The sequence below is a fragment of the Podarcis erhardii genome, assembly GCF_964252035.2.
Source record: "Podarcis erhardii genome assembly, chromosome: 13".
Taxonomy (NCBI): Eukaryota; Metazoa; Chordata; class Lepidosauria; order Squamata; family Lacertidae; genus Podarcis; species Podarcis erhardii.
In genome coordinates this window covers 40,977,077-40,994,396 of record NC_138502.1, presented here as the reverse complement: position 1 = coordinate 40,994,396, position 17,320 = coordinate 40,977,077, and the positions used below count along the sequence as shown (strand labels likewise).

Genomic DNA, 17,320 nt, shown 5'->3' with positions numbered 1-17,320 from the left:
CCTGTCTTCCACTGCCTCCTGCAGTTTGGTCAAACTCATGCTGGTAGCTTTAAAGACACTATCCAACCATCTCGCCCTCTGTCATCCCCTTCTCCTTGTGCCCTCCATCTTTCCCAACATCAGGGTCTTTTCCAGGGAGTCTTCTCTTCTCATGAGGTGGCCAAAGTATTGGAGCCTCAGCTTCACGATGTGTCCTTCCAGTGAGCACTCAGGGCTGATTTCCTTTAGAATGGAGAGGTTTGATCTTCTTGCAGTCCATGGGAGGAGTCTCCTCCAGCACCATAATTCAAAAGCATCAATTCTTCAGCGATCAGCCTTCTTTATGGTCCAGCTCTCACTTCCATACATCACTACTGGGAAAACCATAGCTTTTACTATACGGACCTTTGTTGGCAAGGTGATGTCTCTACTTTTTTACATATTCTACTTTTTCTCATTGTAGAATATGTAGTTTAGGTTCAATTTATTATTGTTATTCTTCTCTTTGTACATTTCAAAAATGTAATAAAGTATTAAGGAAGAAGAATGCAAGGTGTTGTGTTCAGAGTCCTAGTGGAACTCAGAACTAGGTTCCACTCAGAGGAACCTAGTGGATGATAAAAATTCTCTTCATTAATTCAGCAGGCCTTCATCAGTGCGATTTCTGGGATATGATGCAAGATGACCTCAGGTTTCACGAGATGCATCTGGGTTGAAGCCTCTAGAAGCATGGAGATGGTTAGGTTTGGTTCATCCAGCTTTCTGGCATTTGACCAGCGAGTTCACAACTACCTTTCCCCACAAAAATGGACTCTGAACACAACACCTTGTGTTCTTCTTCTTTAATACTTTATTACATTTTTGAAATGTACAAAGAGAAGAATAACAATAATAAATTGAACCTAAAACTACATATTCTACAATAAGAAAAAAACTGGTGCAAATTATATAGTGAGAATATTTAAATATCTAGAACAAAAAAGAAAATAATGAAAAATAATAAAAAGAAAAAGGAGAAAGAAAAAAGAAGGAAAACAAAACAAAATAAAACAAGCAAAGAAAAATTATTTATCATTCGCAACATTCTTTAAGGAGTACAAACCATAACTTGAATATTCTGTACACAAAATCCTATAAAGAAGTCACCTTCATTCTGCTTTGAGTCCCTTATGAGTTTGTTGACTTCCCTCTATCTCTTTGTGGTTTCAACTCCACTATTGCATTTAAATAATCTGTATTTAATTGTTTATCCAAACAAATCGGGGGGGGGGGATTCCCTTTCTGCGAAATTAATCTAAACAAAACCAAGTGTTGTTATTGGAACCATGGTTTTTCAGATAATTTTTAAAGCAATCCCATTCTTTTTTAACCTTATATTCTGAGTGCTTTCTAATTAACTCTGTCGTTTTGGCGAGTTCAGGGTACTCGCACAACTCTAACTTCCAGTCGTCTCTTGTTGGTGTTAAATCGTTTTTTCCAGTATTTTGCTATTAAGATCCTTGAGTCATTCCATTCATTTGATTTGGAGTAAATGAAATTCATTTGGCAAGTAAATGAAAGTGATGTGCTTTACAACCAAGGCTCTAGCCCTTTCAATACCACCCCCACCCCAGTTTTTGTTCCCCAGCCCCCTTTCCCCTGTAATTTACAAACTTTCTTGGGCTCCACGATCACTGCAGATGGTGACAGCAGCCACGAAATTAAAAGACGCCTGCTTCTTGGGAGAAAAGCAATGACAAACCTAGACAGCATCTTAAAAAGCAGGATTACTTGTGTTTACCAACCTACAGATCCCCCTGACCAAGCCTACAGAAACCAGCCACGACCTTATTATTTGGGAAGTCTCTTATTTTCAACTGAGGTCACAACTAGAGAAAGCAGGTTGGATCTACAACAAAATGTTGCAGCGCAGCCGCCTCACTTCCAAGCAGGAATGGGCCTGTTCACAGTTGTCCTCTAGTAGAATGCTGCTCCAGGCTCTAAGGAACAGGGATGGACAGTTATGTTAATTTCTATCAGTTTCTCGTTTTTCCAATCTTAAATTCAGTCCCCCGCGCTTCCACATCACTTTGCAATAAAACTCCTCGTGTAAATCTCCCGCTGGAGAGTCTGTTCATGCCTGTGCTTTGAATACAAGCAGGAAGCTGTATTCCTTTATTTCTTCACCTACACACATAGGGAACTGTTGTTGTTGTTTAGTCGTTTAGTCGTGTCCGACTCTTTGTGACCCCGTGGACCAGAGCACGCCAGGCACTCCTGTCTTCCACTGCCTCCCACAGTTTGGTCAAACTCATGCTGGTAGCTTCTAGAACACTGTCCTACCATCTCGTCCTCTGTCGTCCCCTTCTCCTTGTGCCCTCCATCTTTCCCAACATCAGGGTCTTTTCCAGGGAGTCTTCTCTTCTCATGAGGTGGCCAAAGTATTGGAGCCTCAGCTTCAGGATCTGTCCTTCCAGTGAGCACTCAGGGCTGATTTCCTTCAGAATGGAGAGGTTTGATCTTCTTGCAGTCCATGGGACTCTCAAGAGTCTCCTCCAGCACCATAATTCAAAAGCATCAATTCTACGGCAATCAGCCTTCTTTATGATCCCGCTCTCACTTCCATACATCACATAGGGATCTAGGATTAAATATTAGCTACCAATTTATTCCCCATCATTTTAAAATTACACAAACAAACAAACAAACAAACAAACAAACAAACACACACACAATGGATAGATGATAGATAGATATAGATAGATAGATAGATAGATAGATAGATAGATAGATAGATAGATAGAGTAATTTGCTTTTAATGTTTTTGTTGGTGTTTCTAACGAGTAATTTAGGCTGCCTTCTGTAAGCCCCTTATAAGTCTTTTGTTCTAGTAAGTAACAATCATTTTGCTAAATAATGAAACAGCAGCAAATTCCTTGGAAGCTGCAGTTGTAACACATTAATTGACTTTTCATTTCAGTAGCCAAAATGATATCTTAGGGTTGAATCTCTGGGACACCCTTAATGGCCGCTAGAAGATTATTAAAAAAGAAGCCAATCACAATCTTTTCTAAGTCCTTGATAACCAAGGAGGTAATAGCTACAAATTTACCCTAAGAATGAAGTTTGCTTCTGCTAACTCTATAAATCCGCTTGAAGCTGCAGTGGTTAACATATTAACTGATGTTTCAGCTCAGTTGCTTCAATGAATTCATGATTAATGCTAAGAAGAATTCAGCAAATACGTATGCTTCTCACACAGTCATAAACTTCCTAAACAGATTTCTAGTTTTCCAGAAGCGTTTGGGTAATTTCCCCACAAAATTCCCAAAGCTGTTTTTTGTTAGTTTTTTTGCGGGGCTAGGGAACTTGCATTTGTGTCAAGCTAGAGAGCAAGATTGTTAGTATTTCAGTTTCACATTCCTCGGCCAACTCTTGAGAAAACGAGTTTTGTCAGCCACATTAAATCATACAAAGAACACAAGGAAACCCCACAGCACAATCCACTTAAACGTCCTTCTACACAAGCTCTGTTGAAACGACTGGTGGCTGAGTCTGAAGAGCACTAAAGGGCTCTTTTTTAAAAAAAATAATATTTATTACTTTTAAAAGAAGAGAAAACAGAAGCAAAGAAGAAAAAAACACAAAAGAAAAAAGAACAGAAATATATATATATATATATATATATATATATATATATATATATATATATACACAATAGAATACAACATAAAAACGGTACAAAACACAACCTAATCACTATAAACTAAACTAAAAAAACCACAGTCCCTAACCCTAACCCTAAATAAAACAAATCAAAAACAATTAAAAACAAACAAACAAAAAACTACCGGGTACATTCCTCCTTTTCGAAACTCTTTCTTTCATTCCCTTGTTTCCTTGACCTCCTCTCACCTCCCTTTTTGTTTTCCACTTCTACTAGCTGTTTCAGCAAATCCTTTCCATCTTTCTCTATTCTCTATCATATTATACATAACATATTTTTTTCCCTTTAACCTTATTTTAACATTAAAACTAAAATACTTAACTCCTTATAACATTTCTGCTAAATCCATAAAATATCAATCCACCAATTTTCTATCACTCATTAATTTTGCAATATTTCTATATATAAACTTTACATTTTTCAATCTTCCTCCATCAACTCCTCTCCCTGGTTTCAGATTCTGCCAGTCCTTTCCGTCAATTCCATATAGTCCATCAACCTGGAGATCTTATGTCCGAGGCTCTTAACTCTTTTCCAGGTCCCTTCTGCCGATCTTGTTCATATTCTTTAATGCTAGAGAGCAAATCTCGAGAAAACTCCATCTTAACAATATTTTTCTTCCTTCTGGACAGTTCAGCCAGATTTCCATAGTTGAAGCTAGGGTCTATAAAGTGTTTCAGGTCGTATTTCAAGATTCTTCCAAATCCAAAGGCCCCCAAAACTTCAATCTCCTCCAAGTCCATGTCCCAGAAATCAATTAATCCCTGGATAGAGGGATCATTCCGACTTTCCTTCTTCAGTCCAAACCGGGAACCAATCCTCGAAATCTGACTTTTTCTATATTCAATCATAAAAGGCCTCAATTTATAGTCCTCAATTTGCTTCTGTAAAACTAAGAGTCCCACTTGTGTTATTTTAGGTTCAAAAACAACAGCTTTCGCCTTTTCCTCCACCATTTGTTCTGCCAAAGTAGGTTCCTGTGCCAAGTCCTGAATTATTCCTGTGTTGATGCTCTCTTCTCGTATCAAATTAGTCACTTTCTGTTCCAAGTTATCAACTTTAAAAGTCGTGGCATCCGTCTTTTTATTACACTCTTCCAGAGAATGATTTATTTTGCATAATAGAGTCACAATATCTTCTTCTATCAACATTTTGAATAGTCGAAGGTCAATCACTGGTTCTCAGAATCCTTATCTTGCAGCTGGAGATCCCCCAGTTACACTCCTGTAACAGTTTCAAAAGCTCCCTCTAGAGGGAAACAGTCTCCACTTGTATGAGTTCTTTCAAGCACAGCTCAAGCAATTAACAAAGTTTCGATTTTCGATTACTTTTCCTCCATTTTGAATGCAGAAGAGGGCAATGGAAACAGTATCTTGCTCTTATTTCAGCTAGCTGTCAAATCCGTTCTGTCAACGAACTTTCCCCAAATGTCATCTGGCAGCCCGTTCCCAGTTTCAGAGCTGAGGTGATTTGATTTTCCCCTCACTCCTGCAGGCTTACTAAGTTCAAAATTCAAAGCTTCCCCCCTCTTCACCTGCCTCCAAGGTGGGTTCTGTATTTTTAACCGATGGAAATTTAATCTTCCTGTTTATGACCTTCCCGCTTCAGCGCCAAATTAAGATATTTAAAGATCCAATTTTCCATTCTACTCACGGGTAGTTGTTTAAAATCCAATTGTCCACAGGAAAAAGTCAGCGCTCTCCAGCAACAGCAATGCGGCTTCACTCCATGAAAAAAGCAGTCGATTCAAAGCACCACGCCGCTCACCCCACGTCGCTCCAGATCCCCAGAACAGGGTTTCCCCGCGAGTAGGGGAGGCGCAAAAGGTGCCAGCCGAATCCCAGGAACACAAGCTTTTCCCACTTGTGATTTCAATGGGTCTCCGCCTTCGCCGTGGCGGTCAGACCCTGTTTTCCACTGAGTAAGTTCCTCCTGATCGGAGGAGCTCAGCCATTGCCGGAGGCGCCAACCCGGAAGTCCCAGCACTAAAGGGCTCTTAACTAATCCATTTTGATGCAACTTCCGTAGGCGAACACCTTTGTAGTCTGTGCGTCCTTTTAAAAATTGGAATCGTTTCATTAGCTACGCAGCAAAGGCGGTCATCCACCGGGTGGATGACACATGTTGTTTCAGGGTAGAGAGTGATTTCTTTTGTGAGGCCAATGATACTTGCACCTAATCAGATTTTTCTAAGAATTCCAGAGAGTGGGCTCATCCACACTTCTGATTATTCTGTTATTTCAAGGCACAGGTCTGAGAGGTTTTTATTTTGTCCTACTGCTTGGGAAAACCCGCAGTTTACTGCTGAATCAGAAGAACAAATGTCAATTCACAACACTCCCCAAAACTTTACTCCTGAAGGAGCGTCTCTATCCCTATCGTTCAGCCCGGACACTGAGGTCCAGCTCCGAGGGCCTTCTGGTGGTTCCTTCACTGCAAGAAGCAAAATTACAGGGAACCAGGCAGAGGGCCTTCTTGGTAGTGGCACCCACCCTGTGGAACGCCATCCCATCAGATGTCAAGGAAATAAACAACTACAGGGGCACCTTGGGTTACAGACACTTCAGGTTACAGATGCTTCAGGTTACAGACTCCACTAACCCAGAAAGATTTTTTGCTCGATAAGATGCACCAGACCATAAAAAGCACCTAGTTTTTGGAGGAGGAAAACAAGAAAAAAAATATTCTGAATCCCAGAAGCCAGAACAGCGAGAGGGAGCGCTGCTCAGCGATCCCTCTCGCTGTTCTGGCTTCTGGGATAGCTGCGCAGCCTGCATTCATTCCATAAGACGCATTCACATTTCCCCTTACTTTTTAGGAGGGAAAAAGTGTGTCTTATAGAGTGAAAAATACGGTAGTACCTCGGGTTAAGAAATTTGCTTCAGGATGAGAACAGAAATTGCACAGCAGCTGCGTGGCAGTGGTGGGAGCCCCCATTAGCTAAAGTGGTACCTCAGCTTAAGAACAGTTTCAGGTTAAGAACGGACCTCCGGAATGAATTAAGTTCTTAACCCAAGGTACCACTGTATCTGACTTTTAGAAAACATCTGAAGGCAGCCCTGTTTAGGGAAGTGTTTAATGTTTGATGTTTTATTGTGTTTTTAATCTTCTGTTCGAAGCCGCCCAGAGTGGCTGGGGAAACCCAGCCGGATGGGCAGGGTATAAAAAATTATTATTATTATTATTATTATTATTATTATTATTATTACTACTACTACTACTACTACTACTCCAAACTCTGGCTTTGTCTGTGGGGGGAGGAGCCCCACCCATTTGCTGTCTTGCTCCAAGTCCCCTAATCCCCTTTAATAGCTCAACAATCATATTGTGGTCACTAAGTCTGGGGTGGTGCTGAACTTTATCATCGCTGTGACAACCATGGGGCTCTCCCAATATGTCATCTGCCCAATGCATGTGGCAGGCCACACACTGATCTGGTCTTCTCAACAGGGCAGGAAGAGGGTGATCTCAGAGTGGGGAATTTGTAACATCAATGTCTTGTCTTGGTTGAATCCTTCTCTTTTTTGATAGATAGATGATAGACAGATGATAGATAGATGATAGATGATAGATAGATGATAGATAGATAGATGATAGATAGATAGATAGATAGATAGATAGATAGATAGATAGATATAGGTAGATAGATAGATAGATAGATAGATAGATAGATAGATAGATAGATGATAGATAGATAGATGATAGATAGATAGATAGATAGATAGATAGATAGATAGATAGATAGATAGATAGATATAGGTAGATAGATAGATAGATATAGGTAGATAGATAGATAGATAGATAGATAGATAGATAGATGATAGATAGATAGATAGATAGATAGATAGATAGATAGATGATAGATAGATAGATGATAGATAGATAGATGATATAGATAGATAGATAGATAGATAGATAGATAGATAGATAGATGATAGATAGATAAAGATAGATGATAGAGATTAGATGATGATGATAAATAGCTAGATGATAGATAGATAGATAGATAGATAGATAGATAGATAGATAGATATAGATTGATATACTTATTAAAAAATATACAAAGGTTCATACCCATGGCAAGGTATCTTTACATAATACACTCAAACAAAACAGCTTCTTAATCTAAAAAAGAGCAAAGGCAGAAAGAACGAAAATAAAAGAGAGAGAGAAAGCAGAAGAAGAGAAGGAGAGATTAAAGAAAGATAAAATGACTTCCGGTTCTCTGTCCTGCAGCTAAATATAATATTCACTCATAAAATCCAAGCATTCTGTCTTCTGTAAACCAGTATCCGTTTCAATCTCCATGTCCCAACATTACAAGTTTGCTTTCTCTTTCATGCAAGAAGTCCATAAGAAGTTTCCAGTTCTGAATAAATGTCAATAATTTTGATTTTTCTCTAATTAAGCACGTTAACTTTGCCATCTTAGGGTTCCCCCCCCCCCAGCCCTTCCTCTGTAAATGGGTAGGGCTGCATCTTTCATGGTTGGGTCCTCTTCTGATGAGTTTTAGATTTTCAGTGGCTTTCTGTAGAGGTGTGGGAGCTATTAGAATGGTCCACTCTAGGAGGCTGATGGATCCAACTGCTTTTCAGATGGAGCTTGGGAGGGTTCCCATCTGACATGGCAGGAACCAATGTCAAAGCCAATCTGGCATCCAGAGATCTCCACAATTAAACCCATGTTAGTAGCAAAATGCACCTGGCTCCTGACTAATTTCTTTTCTTCTTTTCTTTTTATGCTTTATTGAAGTTTAAAAGAAACAACAAAGTTTTAATCAGAAAAAAGAAAACAATTGTAATTAAATCAAATCACACTGAATTCTTCTTCTTTTTAAATTTTTTTAATTCAAAATTATAACAAGACATATTATCCAAAAACATATCATCCTTGCCCCCCCATTTTTCCTCCCTCCCCCCTCCCACACAAAACCCACCCCCCCATCCCCACCCCCCCGGCTTCCCTCTGTTCCAGTCTTTGGTTTTCTCTAAGAATGCTGTTTTCTGCATGTTACAAAGTTGTATAGATCCTCAAACTATTTAGCTGATTATTATTATCAATAAAAAGTTTGTGAATGTTTATTCAAAACCTGCCAAGGAGTCCAGTTCGCTTTGTTGCGTCTTCAGATACTTTGTAAAGGGTTCCCATTCATCCTTAAAGTCACAGTTATCCTTGTCCCGTAGCTTATATGTCAGTTTTGCCAGTTCTGCATAGTCCATCAATTTTTCTTGCCATGATTCTTTAGTTGGGGTTTCTTCAGTCTTCCATCCTTGTGCTACCAGAACTCTTGTGGCCGTTGTCGCATACATGAAGATGTTTTTCAACTTTTTTGGCAGGTCTTTCCCTACAATCCCAAAATGCCTCAGGTTTTTTTAACAAATGTTAAATGGAACATTTTCTTCAATTCGTTGTATATCATTTCCCAATTTTTTAAAATTACCTTACAATCCCACCACATATGATAAAATGTCCCCTCCTTTTCCTTACATTTCCAACATATATTTGAACTAGTTTTGTACATTTTCCCTAACTGCACTGGTGTCGTGTACCATCTGTACATCATCTTCATGTAATTCTCCTTCAATAGGGAACAATCTGTAAAAAAAATTTTTAACTTCTTTTTATTCATTTTCTCTAACCAAACAACAGCAAAGAAAGAAAAAAAAAATAGCCAACACATACCAAAAAAAGAAACAAAAAGAAAGGAAGACATCAACCAAATCAAAACACCTAAACCAACCAAAAGACAAACATTAATTAACAATAGATAACGTTTGACTTCCCTCCATCTCGGTTTTGGGTTATGTGAATATTAAATCCATTCTGCAGTTTTTCATTTTTTATCGTAAACACATCGCAAAGGTTATATTAAACCTACTGTGATTTTTATATCTCTAGAATCGGGAACAATCTGTAAATTTTAAGTCAGTTTTCCATAATTTAACCCAATCTTCCATCATAATGTTGTGACCTCCATCTTGTGCCCATTTAATCATAACTGATTTAACCTCTTCATCTCTCGTCTCCCATTCTAATAGTAGGCTCCTGACTAATTTCTAACACTGACTGGAAGGGACCTCGAGAGTCACCTAGTCCAACCCCCTGCAATGCAGAAATCTCAGCTAAAGCATCCATGACAGATGACCATCCAAGCTCTGCTCAGAAACCTCCGGTGAAGGTCCACAACCTCCCGGGGGGGGGGGGGGCAGTCCATTCCACTGTCAAGAAAGTTCTTCCTGATATTTACGCAGAATCCCCTTTCTTATAACTTGAATCTATCTACAGTTGGTGCAGAACCCAGTGGGCAGATTATTGACTGGGACCAGAAGGTCTGAACATATTAGGCCAATTCTGGCACAACTGCGCTGGCTACCAATTAGTTTCTGGACTCAGTTCAGAGTCCTGGCTTTGACCTTTGAAGCAGGAATTTCCCCTACTCCCTCCACACCTATCCTAGAAACGAGAGTTCCGTAAAAGTCAATTCAGATCTTACAAATAGGCAGGTAATAAATATTTGCAAGTGACTCACGATTCCGATTTCCTGTTATACGCAGCTTCCCCTCCCCCTGCCGCAACGTGCACAATTCATCAGAAAACAATGACAGGTCCTTAAAAGAAAACTGTTATTTCAAAAAGCAGCTCAGGTTTCTTCTTCTCTTTGAGATGGAGGCGGATAGAGTTCATGCAAGCCTGCAATTTATTCCATAGGAAACAGGTAAACATGCTGTTCCTGAAGATGGAGTAAAAGCTTATAAATTATCTCTTCTTGTGAAAGGTGGTCTCCTTGTCATTCCTAAGGTGAAAGCTGATTCTTTTTGTAAAGATTTTAACAGAGAGGACAATTATAGCAACCGGTGAAAATTAGAAGATGAGAAACAAAACTACAAAAGAGGCACACAGAATGAGTAGCTGCACATAAGTTAAAATAAAGGCCAAGTAAAGTTAATCATCTCAAAAAGCGGAGACATCACCTTGCCAACAAAGGTCCGTCTAGTTAAAGCTATGATTTCCCCAGTAGTGATGTATGGAAGTGAGAGCTGGACCATAAAGAAGGCGGATCACCGAAGAATTGATGCTTTTGAATTATGGTGCTGGAGGAGATTCTTGAGAGCCCCATGGACTGCAAGAAGACCAAACCTATCCATTCTGAAGGAAATCAGCCCTGAGTGCTCACTGGAAGGACAGATCATGAAGCTGAGGCTCCAATACTTTGGCCACCTCCTGAGAAGAGAAGACTCCCTGGAAAAGACCCTGATGTTGGGAAAGATGGAGGGCACAAGGAGAAGGGGATGACAGAGGACGAGATGGTTGGACAGTGTTCTCAAAGCTACTAACATGAGTTTGACCAAACTGCGGGAGGCAGTGGAAGACAGGAGTGCCTGGTGTGCTCTGGTCCATGGGGTCACGAAGAGTCGGACACGACTAAACAACTGCAAAGTTAATCACCTTCATCAGATCTTCAAGTATAGTTCCAGATTTTCTAGGCTTGTAACGGGGGTTGTCTTGAAAACGATGGCTCCGCTGTATATGTCATAAAATAATTCCAAATCGTATAAAGTATCCGAAGGTTCCAGTCCTTGTTGAAATCTCAAATTATGTGTAATTTTCTCCATTGCAGCTATATTCCAGAGTGAGGGGTACCAAGTTATGATTATAATTCGTGCTGCTAAAATAATATATAACAGGGTGGTCCAACTTACAGCACAAGGCCTTTTTTGGCGGTCCTCAGGAACATTTGATGGCCTGCCCCCATCCCTCACACCTTCTTCCCAAAGCCTAGTTAGGGCATTCTCAGTTTTGGGAAGGTAGCAGGAGGGCAGGGGTGTGTGTGTCAAATTTTGGCCCCGCTCCCTCCCAGCATGCGACAAGGCAATGTGCAGACTGCAGGTTCCACGTCAAAATACTCTTGCGACCCACTTGGTACGAAAAGTTGGGCTGCCCTGATATATAGGACCAATTCTTTTGACAATACACCTGCATTGGCACCATCGACATATTTAGTAATATTAATTTTGGATCACAAACAATAGTTTCTTTAGTAATAAAGGGCAAAGCTTCTTAACAGGCTCAGAGAGCTCTTTTGTCAATAGGAAGTGCCCCCAACAAACATGTTTGAACATGATAGAGAATGTTAGAACAATACTTGCTGCTGCTTCTATGGAAGTGGAGCTTTTTGTAGGTAAGTAAGTAAGTAAGTAAGTTTTTATTTATACCCCGCCCTCCCCAGCCAAGACGGGGCTCAGGGCGGCTAACATCAAATACATTAAAACACAATCAAACAATTGATTAAAATATAGCTTAAAAATTAGAATCAGGATAAAATTAAATGACTGCCCACGAATTACAACCATAGGGGTCGGGAACCTCCAGTATTCCTCAGGGCCAGCTATCCATGTTGGTCCCACATGATAAAAGATAAAAGAGCCAAAGAGGTAACTTACAGGGACCCATAGAGTGGAGTCAAACTGGGCCTGGACCAAAGGCCAGGCAGAACAGCTCTGTCTTGCAGGCCCTGCAGAAGGATGTCAAGTCCTTCAGGGACCTGGTCTTCTGCGATAGATCGTTTCCCCAAGTTGGACACCCCTGCTGTAGAGTATTTGCCTCAATCTTCTATTATTATTATTATTATTATTATTATTATTATTATTATTATTATTTTCTGAAAAGACTAGCCTAAAGGCCAATATATATGTCACCACTAAAAAGACAGAAGTCAGGCGGGGCAATACATTCATATATCCACGGCATGTTGATATGTTCCGTATCAAACAGGTCAAGCCCGTTCGCATATGCAAATCTGCAGTATCATGTTTTGCTGTTCCAGCCTATTGTTTGTACCGAAACTATTGTGTGGATTCCCCTCTCAGGGGGAAACGCATTCCTAGTGGGGAGTATAATTAATATGGGAAAAGCACGCTTAGACATTTATTTTGATGTACTTCCTTGCCAGTACGTGTATATCTTCTAAAATGTACTGTCAGAGCCAATTATTTCTAGAAGCCAAGCGACTGTATTTTGCCTGTAACTCATTTTGACCTTTAAACATACAATGGCTATATTAAATGTTTCCTTGCAACTGAGAAGACCAGTTGGCAGTAGATTGTGCTTGCTTCAAATTCCTCTTGAAACAACATGGGTTTTTTTTTCCAACTGCCTATCTGTCTCCATCGACTTAACTGTCACAGTCACGAATGTGGTACTTTCCAGTGCTGCCATGGAACAAAGATATGGATCCGAGGCATGGATCCTTATGAATCCTCTCTCTCTCTCTCTCTCTCTTTCTCTCTCTCTCTGGGATCTGCCTAAAATCACTATCATATCATAAGCAACTCCAGCTCCTGCCAACCTAGCAGTTCAAAAGCACACCAGTACAAGTAGAAAAATAGGTACCGCTGTGGCGGGAAGGTAAACAGCGTTTTCGTGCACTCTGGTTTCCGTCACGGTGTCACGTTGTGCCAGAAGCGGTTTAGTCCTGCTGGCCACATGACCTGGGAAGTTGTCTGTGGACAAACGCCGGCTCCCTTGGCCTGAAAGCAAGGTGAGCGCTGCAACCCCAGTGGCCTTTGACTGGGCCACTAAGCTACTGAAAGTAATGGGGCCCTTTTTATGCCCAGCTGTCCTTTGTCAACAACAAATTGTCGCTGTTTTTTTGTGCTGAATATATGCTATATGGTAATTTATGGACCTAAAGCCATTTACACATAACAAAATATGTATTTTAATTTGTTTTTTTTCTTATATTTTTGAAATGTACATCCAGGATTTTTTCCTTTAAATTTTTTTGGGGCCCCCAAGAGAGTGGGGCCCTAAACTATAGCTTGTCTACCTTATACGTAAATCCGGCACTGGACTGGACCTAACTGTCCAGGGGTCCTTTACCTTTACCATTACCTTTTTTTGATGAAGGCACCAGGTGAGCATCTCTGGGGAGCGTTTTGATTCTCCTGGATCCAACTTCAGTCCCAAAGCCTTGGGAAAGCAAAGAGTATGTATGTATGCAAGACTGTTGGGGTGGGGTGGTGTAATGGTTCTAGGGGTTGCTCGTGCGTAAATCGGCGCCACACCTGGCTGGGTTGCCTGAGTGAACCCTTTCTGTCCGGACAGCCACTCACCCGTGGCTGTCTCAATCACTGGCAGAATCCGTCAGTGGGCGTTTCTTGAACTTCTTCCAGCAAAGAAGCTCTTTGACGCCTAGTCTCCGCCTACTCTCCCTGCAAAGAAGCCTTATGCGCAGGGAGGGTGTGAGCAGCGGAGGACCCATGCTCTCCCCGCTGGTCTCCGGCGAGGAGTCATGGAGCCACCTCGCTGATTCCCCCATCTGCCCCCCTTCTCCACTGGTGCTACGCTGATTTCCTTCCCCAGAAGATGGGCTGCTTCTCTCCCTCCCGGGACGCTCTCCGTAATCCCTCTGGAGCCCTCCCTCTCCCTCTGGCTCTGATGGCAGTTCCCTGACAGGTGGGGAGGCAGGAAGCCACCACCCTCAGTTTGCCCTGAGCCAACCACTGCCTGCCTGTCTGTCTTCTTCCTTACCCCCATCATTCTGCCCAGACACTGAGGTCCGGCACCGAGGGCCTTCTGGCGGTTCCCTCACTGCGAGAAGCCAAGTTACAGGGAACCAGGCAGAGGGCCTTCTTGGTAGTGGCACCCGCCCCGTGGAACACCCTCCTACCAGATGTCAAAGAGAAAAACAACTCCCAGACTTTTAGAAGACATCTGAAGGCAGCCCTGTTTAGGGAAGCTTTTAATGTTTACTAGACTATTGTATTTTAATATTCTGTGGGAAGCTGCCCAGAGTGTCTGGGGAAACCCAGCCAGATGGGCGGGGTATACATAATAAATTATTATTATTATATACCAACCATCTGCCTGTCATTTCAACTGGCTCAATCTACTGCTGGCTTCTGTTTTACCAGTCTCAATGGACACACACCCCACTGTTATGCCCACAGCACTCTTTCCAAATTCCAAATGTGCACCCGAAGGATTGGAGACCCCTGGTGTAGTCTTTGGAAAGTAACTTAACCTTTGCTTCATACTGAGGTGGTCAACCAGTGTTTCATCCATCCCATTCAAGCTACAGGTAGGGTTTCTCATGGTTGAATGTCCCTCCACTCAAAAGTCAAACAAACCCCCAGCACATATACATATGGCTTCCCCTCAAGCATCCTGGGAACTATATTTTAACCCTCGCCAAGCTGCTGTTCACAGCACCTTTAAACTACAGTTCCCAAGATTCTTTGAGGGATGCTGTGTGTTTTAAAGGCTGTGTATGTGCAGCCTTAGGGTCGCGGGTGGCGCTGTGGGTTAAACCACAGAGCCTAGGACTTGCTGATCAGAAGGTCAGCGGTTTGAATCCCCGTGACGGGGTGAGCTCCCGTTGCTCGGTCCCTGCTCCTGCCAACCTAGCAGTTTGAAAGCACGTCAAAGTGCAAGTAGATAAATAGGTACCACTCCAGCGGGAAGGTAAACGGCATTTCCGTGCGCTGCTCTGGTTTGCCAGAAGCAGCTTAGTCATGCTGGCCACATGACCCGGAAGCTGTACGCCGGCTACTTCGGCCAGTAAAGCGAGATGAGCGCCGCAATCCCAGAGTCGGTCATGACTGGACCAAATGGTCAGGGGTCCCTTTACCTTTACTATTGTGCAGCCTTATTTAGCTCAACTTGTGGGAAATAGTATCGTATGGAGCAGCGTTCAGTCATCTGAACTCCAGCCCAAAGTCTGATCTGGTACAGGCCAGATACACATTTAACATCTGAGTGAAAGCTAAGTCTCTGAAGTAAGGTGGGGAAAAATGCCGTCTGAGTAAGCATGTTTTATCACACAAGTAAGCTTTTGTTTTGTCACAGTCATTATTAAGACCAAATCTCCTACTTTATGTTGCTTTTGGATCACCCCGATGCGTAAGGACATTTTGGTTTAGCGGCTGGGGCGCTGCTCCTTTCCACTCGGTTGGAAACGCGGCAACAACACAGATGTTATCCTTGGGGAAATTCCAGAAATGTTTTGCGTAAGATGAGGGCACGAAGCCAGCTTTTCAGAAACAGAAGGAATATCAAGCATATGGTCTTGTTCATGCCTCACTCAAGAAGAGAAATTGGTCGGTTGTGTGTGAAGTGATAAATTAGGTCAATGACAGGAGACCCGCTAAAGAATTTCCGCCTAATCCCCAGAGCTGTTAACACACACAGAATTGACATTGCTAATCCAAACTGAGTCTGTGGGGCTGTTTGCACAGGTGAGTAAGGGTTTTGTCGTCAGAATGTGTCAATCTTCAACAACCACCCTGTTTATGACCCTCTAATCTACGCACAGATTAGCTGAATAATATTAGTTCCTGAAAGATGAATGCTTCATGAGCTCTGATAGCTCAACTCTGTGACCACCATATTATATACGTATTTCTGTTCTGCTATGATCTACAGACTTGACAGGTTTTGTGTTGGGTTTTTTTTACAACGAAACAAAAGGCACATTATTCAAATCTTATTTAGAAGGTAATGGCTGTATTCCGCATAAGCAAAATGGCTAGTACTGTCAGTGGAAGGATTTATCCTCACACAGTTGAATGTTTTCCCCCTCTCTTTCCTCCATGCCCCCCTAAATCCATCCTAGGGTTTCTCCCAACCCTCAATTTCGAATGACACAGGAAGGATAAGAGGAGTTGTGGTGGGGGAGTCCCATTGCACTAGCAGTATTACATGTGTGGAACTACTTAGTTGACTACATCCCTAAAAGTCCATCCCGGGCATTAAAGCCAACAAATATAGGAAAAATTACAATATTTCTGAAAGGTGTTTGGTACAAGGAAAGCCACAGCCCCTGTGACATTCTCCTTTTGTGACTATGATGTTGAACCTGAGATCTATGGATGAAGGGAGGTATACAAATTTAATAAGTAATAGTGATTCTGGTCTTGCTTGGCCACTGCTAGTCTACAATTAGCTGAAAGCCAATTAATTTAAAGAAAGGAAAATTACAGCTATGGTTCCTCGTGATAGCCGATACATTGCTATCATTGAAACTGCCCAGCCTCAAACAGAAAGTAGGAGGAGAGTTTCTTCTGAAACCCATCCCAAATCAGCCCCTCACCTCACTTGTAGGGCTCCTAGAATGGTCTCCTAGATCAAGCAAAACTGTCTTTTTTGCTGAGGGCTAAAAGAGCCCTAAATGAAACTGACACTTCGAAGGAGAAGGGACAGAATATCAGAAGAAGGGAAGCCATAAATGCTACAGATAACAGTCGGCCTGGAATTCATCTACATGAGTCGTAAGAGGCTAATTGGATCTAAAAATGGTGAAGGCCAGAGAGGATCATGGGAAGCTGAGAGGCAAGGGGAAGAAGTTGGAAAGAGGTGAATTAGGGAGCATCAACAGCAAGGAACAGATAGCCCTGAGGCATCAAATGTGAAGAGCCATCTCCTCTCAAAACACCCTGACAGAGGATGTCCAAAACCAGAATTATGTGCCCAGTACCAGAACACATAGTTCAGGCCCAAAGACACAAAGGGATATGAGAAGCCTTCCTTCCTAATCATAAAATCACTTTAGAGTGCTGTAAATAAAATGATTCTAAGAAAAATTATAGTGGATATTCATATGTGGTGCGGCGAAGAGTTTTCTTTTTCCCTATCTAT

The 17,320-nt window shown here is 41.7% G+C and overlaps 1 long non-coding RNA gene across 1 annotated transcript; it reads right to left on the bottom strand.

The window, feature by feature from the left end:
• Nucleotides 1–1,927: 1,927 nt before the first annotated feature.
• LOC309328357 lies at nt 1,928–16,942 on the bottom strand. Its single transcript, XR_014150812.1, has 3 exons — nt 16,776–16,942; nt 15,558–15,666; nt 1,928–1,958 (listed from the first exon to the last, which is right to left on the bottom strand). It is a non-coding gene; the product is annotated as an uncharacterized lncRNA (long non-coding RNA).
• Between the last annotated feature and the right edge of the window lie 378 nt (nt 16,943–17,320).